Here is a 10,796-nt window from a genome sequence, read left to right as displayed (position 1 = left end):
GTGAGAACATGCAGTACTTGTCCTTCTGTGCCTGGCTTATTTCACTTAACATAATGACCTCCAGCTCCATCCATGTTGATGTAAATACATTATTTCATCCATTTTTATGGCGGAATAGTATTCCAGTGTGTCTGTGTAGGACATTTTCTTTATCCGTTCATCTACTGCTGGACACTTAGGCTGAATCCATATCTTGGCTACTGTGAATAGTGCAGTGACAAACGTGAGGGCAGGTATCCTTTTCATATACTGATTTCTCCCCCTTTACCAGTAGTAGGGTTGCTGGATTGTTTGGTAGTTCCATTTTTAGTTTTTTGAGAAATCTCCACACTGTTTTCCATAGTGGCTGTACTAATTTACATTCCCACCAATAGTGTATAAGAGTTCTCTTTTCTCCAAATCCTCACTGGCATCTGTCATTTTTATTTTTGTTTTGTCTTTTTAATAATAGTCATTCTAACTGGAGTGAGCTTATATCTAATTAGAAGGTGTTAGTAAACAAAAGAGCATGATATTTGTATAAAAATAGACACACACACCCCCATGGAACAGAATAAGAGAACCCAGAAATCCGTGCACCCACTTACAGCCAACTGATTTTCAACAAAGGTGCCAAGAACACACAATGAGGAAAGGACTATGTCTTTAAATAAATGGTTCTGGGGAAAACTGGATAACAACATGCAGAAGAATGAAATTGGACCCCTTCTCTCTCAACATATATAAAAGTCAACTCCAGTTAGATTAAAGACTTAAAGACCCCAGACTATAAAACTAATAGAAGGAAACATCGAGACAACTCTTCAGGACATTGATCTAGGCAAAGATTTTTTGTTGTTGTTGCCTGTGTTTTTGAGGTCTATGGCTAAGACTTCAAAAGCACAAGCAACAAAAAGAAAAATAAAAAGAACTATATTAATCTAAAAAGTGTCTGCACAGCAAAAGAAACAATATAGTGAAGCGACAACTTCTTGAAAGAAAATATTTGTAAATTACTCATCCAACAAAGGACTAATACCCAGTATATACAAAGAATTCAAATAACCCAACAGGTTCGTGACCAGCGGGCCAATGTGGCTAAACCCCTTCTCTACTAAAAATACAAAAATTAGCCAGGCGTGGTGGTGCATGCCTGAAATCCCAGCTACTCGGGAGGCTGAAGCAGGAGAATTGCTTGAACCTGGGAGGTGGAGGTTGCAATAAGCCCAGATCATGCCACTGCACTCCAGCCTGGGCAACAGAGCGAGATGCCATCTCAAAGAAAAGACAAAACAAAAAAACACACACAACAGTATACAAACAATCCCGTTAAGCACAATGGCTCATGCCTGTAATCCCAGCACTTTGGGAGGTGGAAGTGGATGGACCACTCGTGCCCAGGGGTTCGAGAGCAGCCTCAGCAACATAGTGAAATATTTTCTTTACAAAAAATAAACAAAATTAGCCAGGCATGCCTGTGTAGGCCTGTAGTCCCAGCTACTCAGGAGGCTGATTGCAGAGGATTGCTTGAGCCCAGAGGTTGAGGCTGCAATGAGCAATGATAGCACCACTGCACTCCAGCCAAGGTGACAGAGTGAGACCCTGCCTCAAAAAAAAAAAAAAAAAAAGAATAGGCAAAGGACATGAATAGACATTTCTCAAAAAGACATTCAAATGGCCAACAGGTATATGAAAAATGTTCATTACTAATCATCAGGGAAATGCAGATCAAAATCACAAGATAGTTATGTTATTTTAAATTATTTTAATGTGTACATACACAGAAGATAATGTATGCATAGGCACAGTTTTTTTTTTTTTTGGTGTTTTTTTTTTTTTTTTTTTTTTTTTTGAGACGGAGTCTTGCTCTGTCGCCCAGGCTGAAGTGCAGTGGCCAGATCTCAGCTCACTGCAAGCTCCGCCTCTCGGGTTCACGCCATTCTCCTGCCTCAGCCTCCCGAGTAGCTGGGACTACAGGCGCCCGCCACCTCGCCCGGCTAGTTTTTTTTTTTTTTTTTTTTTGTATTTTTAGTAGAGACAGGGTTTCACTGTGTTAGCCAGGATGGTCTTGATCTCCTGACCTCGTGATCCGCCCGTCTCGGCCTCCCAAAGTGCTGGGATTACAGGCTTGAGCCACCACGCCCGGCCTGGTGTTTTTTTTTTTTTGAGATGGAGTCTCACTCTGTCACCAGGCTGGAGTGCAGTGGCGCGCCCTTGGCTCACTGCAACCTCCCCCTCCTAGGTTCAAGCAATTCTCCTGCCTCAGCCTCCTGAGTAGCTGGGACTACAGGCACGCACCACCACATCCAGCTAATTTTTGTAGTTTTAGTAAGATGGAGTTTCACAGTGTTGGCCAGGATGGTCTTGATCTCTTGTCCTCGTGATCCGCCCATCTCAGCCTCCCAAAGTGCTGGGATTACAGGCATGCACCACCGTGCCCAGCCCACAGTTTAATAATAATAAAACAAATACCCACATACCCAACACTTGGGTTACAAAAGAGAAATTTACCCCAAATTTGGAAGCCTTGTTCACAGTGCTCCCAAGTCATTTTCCTGAGTTGCTTTCAGCATTCTTTGTTTTGTTTGATAATTATTCCACATGCATGTGTCCCTAAACATTATTTTTGCAACATTTTAAATCTTAACCTGCTATATACATACAATATACAATATGTATGTATATAAAGGTAATCTGCTATATGCATACAATATACCATTGTATATTTTCAATTGTATATTATATTCAATATACAATATACAATATGTATATATATAGCAGATATATTTATGCAAAATGTATATAAAGATTTATGCTTATATATGTATCGTGTGTGTATATATATGTTCAACACAAACACTTTTTGTTTGGACGAACGGAGGCAAGATGGCGCACTTCCGGGTTCTTCATCCCCCCCAACTTTTCCCGCGCGCGCGAAAATGCAGCCGACGCCCGGGAAGGTGCAGACCAACTGGGCATGCGCCAGGTGACGTCAATCTGAAGAGACCAAGATTTACCTGGTCGCACCTGCGGAATGCCCCCGGACACGCCCGTGCCCCGCCTATCGCCCTCCCACTCCCAGAAAAGCCGCTCCGGACCAGTGCCACGCGCGGACTTCCCAGCTTCCCCACTGCGGTCGGGACTGTCGGAACTCCGTCCGAGGGCACCACGGAGAACTCTGTGGGCCTCTTTTGCCGGGGGCCAACAGACGTCTCCTTACCCACCTTCTTCCCCTGAAGCTAGGTGACCAAAATAAACTTGCAGTTTTGCTCCTACACTTGCCTAGTCGCTGGTTCTTTTGTGCCCGCTCTGGTGGTCTTAGAAAAACAAGTCAGTTGGTGCCGAACCCGGGAGGAGACCCCTCCTCGGGGCCCCCAGGGCCTGGGGAGCCTCCTCCTCCTCCTCGCTCCACGCCGCAGACGGACCAGGACCTGAGACCCGCTTCCCTCACTCTCACGGCCTCTCTGGGGTAAGTGCCCTTGTCTCCTCTTTACCTCCCTCGGCCAGAAATCCTGCGCAGGTCCGGGGTCCATTTGGAGCCACCAAGTGGCTCGGGAGACCCGTTCAGGACGGAGACGTCCGCCTGAAGGTAATCTCCACTTAGGCTTCAAGAGCCTCTCGTCTGTCTCTGCTGGTTCCAAAGGACGCTTTGAAGCCAGGCAGGGATCCATTCCCATGTCCATTGGGTCCATTGTGTCGGTAAAGAGGAAACAAATGGGAAACCCCCAGTCCAAATTTCCAAAGAGCACCCCCTTGGGGTGCCTCCTAGCCAATTTAAAAAACCTTACAGCTTGAACAAGACCTTAGGAGGAAGCGGTTAATTTTCCTTTCCACTGTGGCCTGGCCCCGATACAAACTAGACAATCAGTCTCAGTGGCCACCGGAGGGCACCCTAGATCGCAATGTTCTGACCGACCTCAGCAATTTCTGCCAGCGGTTAGGCAAGTGGTCTGAAATTACGTACATACAAGGCTTTTGGGCCTTACGCTCTCGTCCCGACCTGTGTAGCCGGTGCTCTTCGGCCCAAGTTATGCTAGCCAAGGACGCCGGCTCACAGGAACCCGAAAAAGAGGAGTCTTCATTCCTTTCTGTTCAGCCGGAGGATCTAGGGTTTCCCTCACTTCCGCCCTATACTTCTCCTCCCTCCGCCCGGACTCCTCCTTCCTCTTCCTTACCTACTAGTAATCCACTCAGTCCCGTGCTTCCTTCGGGGCACCCAACTGGCTGTCTTGAGTCTCCTGTCTCTGCACACACCCGCTCTAAGTGCCCTGCTGATGCCTCCACTCCTGCCCCACACCCTCCTACAGTGTTAGCGCCTTTGCGAGAGGTGGCTGGGGCGGAGGGGGTAGTCAGAGTACATGTCCCTTTTACATTGGCCGATCTTTCCAAAATTGAAAAGCGTTTAGGGGATTTCTCAGCTAATCCCACCGTTTACATAAAGGAATTTAGATATCTTTGTCAGGCTTATGACTTAACTTGGCATGACCTCCAGGTTATCCTAACCTCCACCCTAAACCCTGAGGAGCAAGAGCGCATCCTAGTGGCCGCCAGGCAGCACGCCAACCAACTACATTTAACTGATGCCACCATCCCACTAGGGGAGCAAGCAGTCCCCTCGGCAGACCCAGACTGGAACTACCAAGCAAACCAGCCTGGGCGCCGTAGGCGAGACATAATGGTTCAGTGTTTGTTGGCTGGTATACAAACAGCCTCAAACAAAACTGTAAATTTTAACAAATTAAAAGAAATTATTCAAAATCCAGAAGAAAATCCAGCCGCATTCTTAAATAGGCTGACTGAGGTTCTAACCCAATATACCCGGTTAGATCCGGCCTCCCCCACAGGGGCCACCATTTTGGCGTCTTATTTCATTTCTCAATCAGCTCCTGACATTCGTAAGAAACTTCAAAAGGTAGAGGATGGTCCTCAGGCACCAATACAAGATCTGGTTAAATTAGCCTTTAAGGTCTATAACTCCAGAGAGGAGACGGCTGGGGCAGTGCGACAGGCACGCCTCAAACAGAAGGCCCAACTCCTAGCAGCGGCTTTACAGCCCAATTGTAACCCCAGACCAGAGAGTACACACTCCGCAGACTCCAAGGCTACAAGAGGAGCCTGCTATAAGTGCGGCAAGGCGGGACACTATGCCAATAGGTGTCCGCAAGTTCCCCGAGCCCCGACGCAGCCTTGCCATAAGTGCAAGGCGTCAGGACATTGGGCCAATGAATGTCCTAAGCCTCGTCCACCAGCAACCCCCTGCCCTGCTTGCCAGCAGGGAGGACACTGGAAGTCTGATTGCCCCACCCTGAGAACAGGTGCTGCGTCTCCACGTGACCCCCTTTCCCAGGATCCTGGGAGCTCCTTCCAGCTCCTACATCTGGACGACAACGACAACTGAAGGTGCCGAGACTCGGGGACCCCCATCACCCTCGCCGAGCCGCGGGTAACTCTCCTGGTAGCGGGTAAGACAATTAATTTTTTAATAGATAGCGGGGCTACCTATTCTGTTTTGCCGTCCTTCTCTGGACCTAGCCTTCCATCCGATATCTCTGTAGTAGGAGTAGACGGAAAGCCATCCACCCCACGAAAAACTCCACTCCTCAATTGCTGCCTGGCCAACAACTACTCTGCACACTCGTTCCTCATTCCCAGCTAAAGAGGGCCCCCACCGGGAACAATCAGTGGACATCAGTTCAACTTTCCCCCACTCGCCTCAAACTTACAAAACTTTCTTAACTAGTTCATGCTCCCTGACCCCTGGCGCTTAGCTCGCTTTCTCACCATCTTCTACATAAACCTATCAGACTTTCAATACATAACCCCAGAGCCATATCTACCTCCAGACAATAGTCCAGAGCAGTGGTTCTCCCATCTCCTAACCTTCATTGAACATCTCCAATGGCAAGGGACACTCCGTGACTACACGGAAAATGAAGTTTCATTTTATACTTATATTGCTGTTTCATTCATACACTCAGACCTTTGCTAGTCTGCCTACTGTATGGCAATTTTTTCTCATCACTGAAACTTGGCCACAAGACAGCCGAACACACTCAGTAGTACATAGCTCTGCCAGTTGCCTTCCTTAAGGCTATCAAACTTCTCTCCACACAATAGAGACCCCTTTCTCATGGCTCGCACTTATCTGCCAAAGGCTAGACTTAACCTACACTGTGAATATAACCAATCTCTCCCACTGCTTCCTCTGTGAGGCTTTAGAAGGCCCCCACCTAGTGGCAGCCCCCTGCCCATGGCCTTCAACACAACTGGTCAAACATCCCACAATTCACTTACACTCCAGGCGCCACTATACCAGAAATCCAAACTGCCCAATCCTTCCTTTCCGTTATTCAACTCCAAATTCATCCTGAGGTAATCATGCTCAGGCACCCAATGGAGGCCACACAGCCCCCATTGAAGGCTATTTCTCGTCCAAACTGCCCAATCCTCCTTTCCATTATTCAACTCCAAATTCATCCTGAGGTAATCATGCTCAGGCACCCAATGGAGGCCACACAGCCCCCATTGAAGGCTATTTCTCGTCCAAACTGCCCAATCCTTCCTTTCCGTTATTCAACTCCAAATTCATCCTGAGGTAATCATACTCAGGCACCCAATGGAGGCCAAACAGCCCCCATTGAAGGCTATTTCTCGTGCAACTGATCTCTCTCTAAAACTCTTAACCATACAGCCATTAACTGATCCCTCTATGTCCCCGTGTCCTTGGTCCCCAGTCTAACTTTATACAGCCAGGCAGAAGTAGCAGAGCTTTTCCAGCAACTTTCCATGCCACTACGCCACCCCCGTAAAAAAAAAACGGGCTGTTTTCCTCCCTCTAGTTATTGGAATCAGCTGAAAGCCTGGCCTCCCTGCAGCGCCGAACTACCTCAATAGCCTAAGTAGCTGCCCAAAACAGGCGAGCCCTAGACTTGCTTACAGCTGAAAAAGGAGGCACTTGTCTCTTCCTTGGAGAAGAGTGCTGCTATTATGTTAGCAAGTCAGGCCTAGTAGACACTAGCATTCAAACCCTCAATAAAATAAAAAAAAACAAAACTGAGATACAAAACCTTAACACCCCAACCTTGCCGGGACCTTCCTTCTGGGTTTTGCCCATATTCCGACAAATGCTTCCATACCTCGTTCCTATACTAATACTGTGCCTTATTTTATTCTTCATCCGTACGTCCAAATGCCAACCATGGGCCCCGACCTTAACGACGCCCCTTAACAGCAGGAAGTAGCCAGACAGACCACGGCGCCCCTTTATCACTATTACCAATAAAAGGTTGGACTGTTTGGACGAACGGAGGCAAGATGGCGCACTTCCGGGTTCTTCATCCCCCCCCAACTTTTCCCGCGCGCGCGAAAATGCAGCCGACGCCCGGGAAGGTGCAGACCAACTGGGCATGCGCCAGGTGACGTCAATCTGAAGAGACCAAGATTTACCTGGTCGCACCTGCGGAACGCCCCGGACACGCCCGTGCCCCGCCTATCGCCCTCCCACTCCCAGAAAAGCCGCTCCGGACCAGTGCCACGCGCGGACTTCCCAGCTTCCCCACTGCGGTCGGGACTGTCGGAACTCCGTCCGAGGGCACCACGGAGAACTCTGTGGGCCTCTTTTGCCGGGGGCCAACAGACCTCTCCTTACCCACCTTCTTCCCCTGAAGCTAGGTGACCAAAATAAACTTGCAGTTATGCTCCTACCCTTGCCTAGTCGCTGGTTCTTTTGTGCCCGCTCTGGTGGTCTTAGAAAAACAAGTCACTTTTAGATTAGTCTAGCTTGACACATGCAAAGTTCATTCATTTTCATTACTGTATAGGATTTCATTATTGATTCATTCAACAACAACGAAAATTATATTGAACACTTATCCTGTGCCTGACACTGTGCTAGATTCTAGAAATACACCAGTTGGCAAAACTGGCAAAACCTGTGCACAAATGCAGCTTGAATTCTACTGGAGGAGAGAGAGGAAAGATAATAAGAGGAGTAAATATGTTTTGAGACAGAGATGACTGTGAAGGCAACCAAAACACTTCACTCCAAAATATACTTCTCTGACATATCTTGAGATGGCTATTCAGAGAGCTTGCAGACAGGAAGAGTCCTGAAAAGCAGTCTTTTGTAGAGGAGACTTGCATCTGTAGAGGAAATGAAGGGAAGTAAACAACAGAGGTGAAGAGGCTTTCTCTGAGGCTCTCCCCTTGTCCAGATCTGGGAAAGATTGAGAATCTGACACCTTTGAAAATCTGGTGCAGAAACTTTAACCACGGGCTACCATCTATTCTTAGGCTGCTACCTGTGCAGCTTCATTTGCATAATGATTCTACCTTTTCTTCAGGTCTTTCCTCTTCTCTCCCTCCTATAACCGCCTTAGCCATGACCCAAGCCCCTGTTCTTCCTGCAACTTCAAGATGGTATAAAAATATCCACTATCTTGCCTTTCTTTGAGTTTTTGTATTTTGTATCACTCCTGTGCTTGTATGAACTTTCATAAAATTTGTATGCCTTTTTTTCCTGTTAAGCTATGTATCATTTTGTTTTACACAGTCAAATTACCAAAACTTCAGGGGAAAAATTTAAACTTCCCTATAAGTGCAAACAAGAATTTAAAAAGGGAACAGGAACTTGGAGGGTGGCAGAATTTGCAGTTTTACACAAAGTGGTTAAGAAACATTTCATTGAGAAGGTGACATTTGAAGACAGACCCGCAGAAGATGAGGGATGGGCCAATAGAAGTATCTGTGGGAAGTCTTTCTGGCAGAATGAAAAGCGGACTCGAATAGCCTGAGGTGGGAGCATGCCTGGCTTATTGAAGGAACAATAAGGAACTGTTGCTGAAGCAGAAAGAAAAGGGAGAGAACAGTAGGAGATCCTAAGCAAGGGGGCAGAATGTGGAGGTTCTTAATGGATTCTATGTCATTGGATTTCACTATGAATGAGAGGAGAATGCTCTGAGCAGCAGAGAATGATAAAGACTTCCTCCTTGACCAAACTTGAGTCAGACCGTTCTGAGCCCTCTTTTCCACTAGGCCTTGACCTTGGCCCTCATCCTGTCCTGCCCAGCCCAGTCTTCGCAAAGAGTCTTGATAAGTCAGTTTAGCAAGAATCCCCCAACTCTTGACATCTATCTGATCATTCTTCATATCTGACAAGTTTCTCATCCCCCACCTTTGATGTGTTAGCAAGAATGCTGTGAAGCCAGCTTAGCAAGAATTCCCTCACCTTTGATGGCTCTGAAACCTCCCTCGCAGGGTTAGCGAGAATTACAAGCCAGAGTTTAGGCAGAATTACAGTTGACACTGAGCAGGGTGCAGTGGTGCACTTTGACCCACTTCCCTGAAGCTCTAACTAACCAAGAGTCGTGCAGTGTGCTGACCACCTGCTCCCCCATTGCTCCGATAGACAGAATCTCTGACACTGGATCTTCTAACCCAAGAATTGCTTAAGGTGTTTTCCAGATCCTCAATTCCAGCAGGATGGCTGATGCCAATGGGTCGGAAGATCCCCGCCAGGGAACCGACTACACACAGGAATGCGGTTTCTTCCTCTCCCTGTCCCCTGACTTGACCCCTCACTTTTCAATCAATCATCAGCCCCCACACTTTAGCCCTTCACAGCGCCAGATCCCTTAAAAACCCCATTCCCCAACCTCTCAGGGAGGCAGATTTGAGGTTTCCTCCTATCTCCTCATTTGGCTGCCCTTCCCATCTCCTCATTTGGCTGCCCTACGATCGTTAAACTCTCTGCTGCGACTCCCGCTTTTGGTGCACTGGTCTGCTGTAACATCTCCTCTTAGTAATTTTCTATCCATTGACCCCCTCATCCTCACCCTTGCCTATTAAACCCCACTTGTCCTTGTTGCATTTGGAGTAAAGCCAAATCTCCCTCCCCTATTGTACTAGCCTTGAATAAACTCTTATCTCCGTGTAAGAATAATTTTTATTTGAAAAGAGACACACTCTGACTTCCGTTTTTAAATAATCACTGACTGCTGTGCTGAGACTAAAATGAAGGGTCAAAGGGAAAAGCAGAAAGACTAGGACTCGTTAGGCTATTGTGGTCATCTCTGTGAGAGAAGAAAGCAATCTGAACTGAGAAGAATTATGAGAAGTGGTGGAGTCTGGATCTATTTTGAAAATGGAGCTGATGGTTGGCATAGAAGAAAGGACTTGCAGATGATCCTGAAATTTGGGGCCTGAGAAACTGAAGGAAGTAAACTGCTGTTAACTGAGACTGGGAAAACTATAGGATGCAGGTCTTGGGGGGCCAAGGTCTAGGGATAGAGGAGAAGATATCAGAAATAAGTTGTGAATTTGTTAAATTTGAAAAGTATTTTAGATATCCAGCAGGATGCTGCAGAGGCCGTTATATAGATGAGTCTGGAATTCAGGACCAAAGTCAGGGCTGGTAATATAAATTTGGTAATCATTCATGTAAATAGTATTAAAAACATGAGATTAGAAGGGTAGGATTAAAGACAGACAAGACAGCCAAGTGCGGTGGCTCAAGCCTTAATCCAAGCACTTTGGGAGGCCAAGGCAGGTGGATTGTCTGAGGTCAGGAGTTTGAGACCAGCCTGGACCACATGGTTAAACTCCATCTGTACTAATACAAAAATTAGCCAGGTGTGGTGGCACACACCTGTAGTACCAGCTACTCAGGAGGCTGAGGCAGGAGAATCACTTGAACCTGGGAGTGGAGGTTGCAGTGAGCCAAGATTGCACCATTGCCCTCCATCCTGGGCAACAAGAGTGAAATTCTGTTTCAACAACAACAGAAAAAAAAAGACAGAAAAGACAAGTGGTCCAAAGAC

This window comes from Trachypithecus francoisi, unplaced genomic scaffold (assembly GCF_009764315.1).
Source record: "Trachypithecus francoisi isolate TF-2019V2 unplaced genomic scaffold, Tfra_2.0 Lachesis_group2, whole genome shotgun sequence".
Classification (NCBI taxonomy): domain Eukaryota; kingdom Metazoa; phylum Chordata; class Mammalia; order Primates; family Cercopithecidae; genus Trachypithecus; species Trachypithecus francoisi.
Note: the sequence above shows the minus strand (reverse complement) of the source record.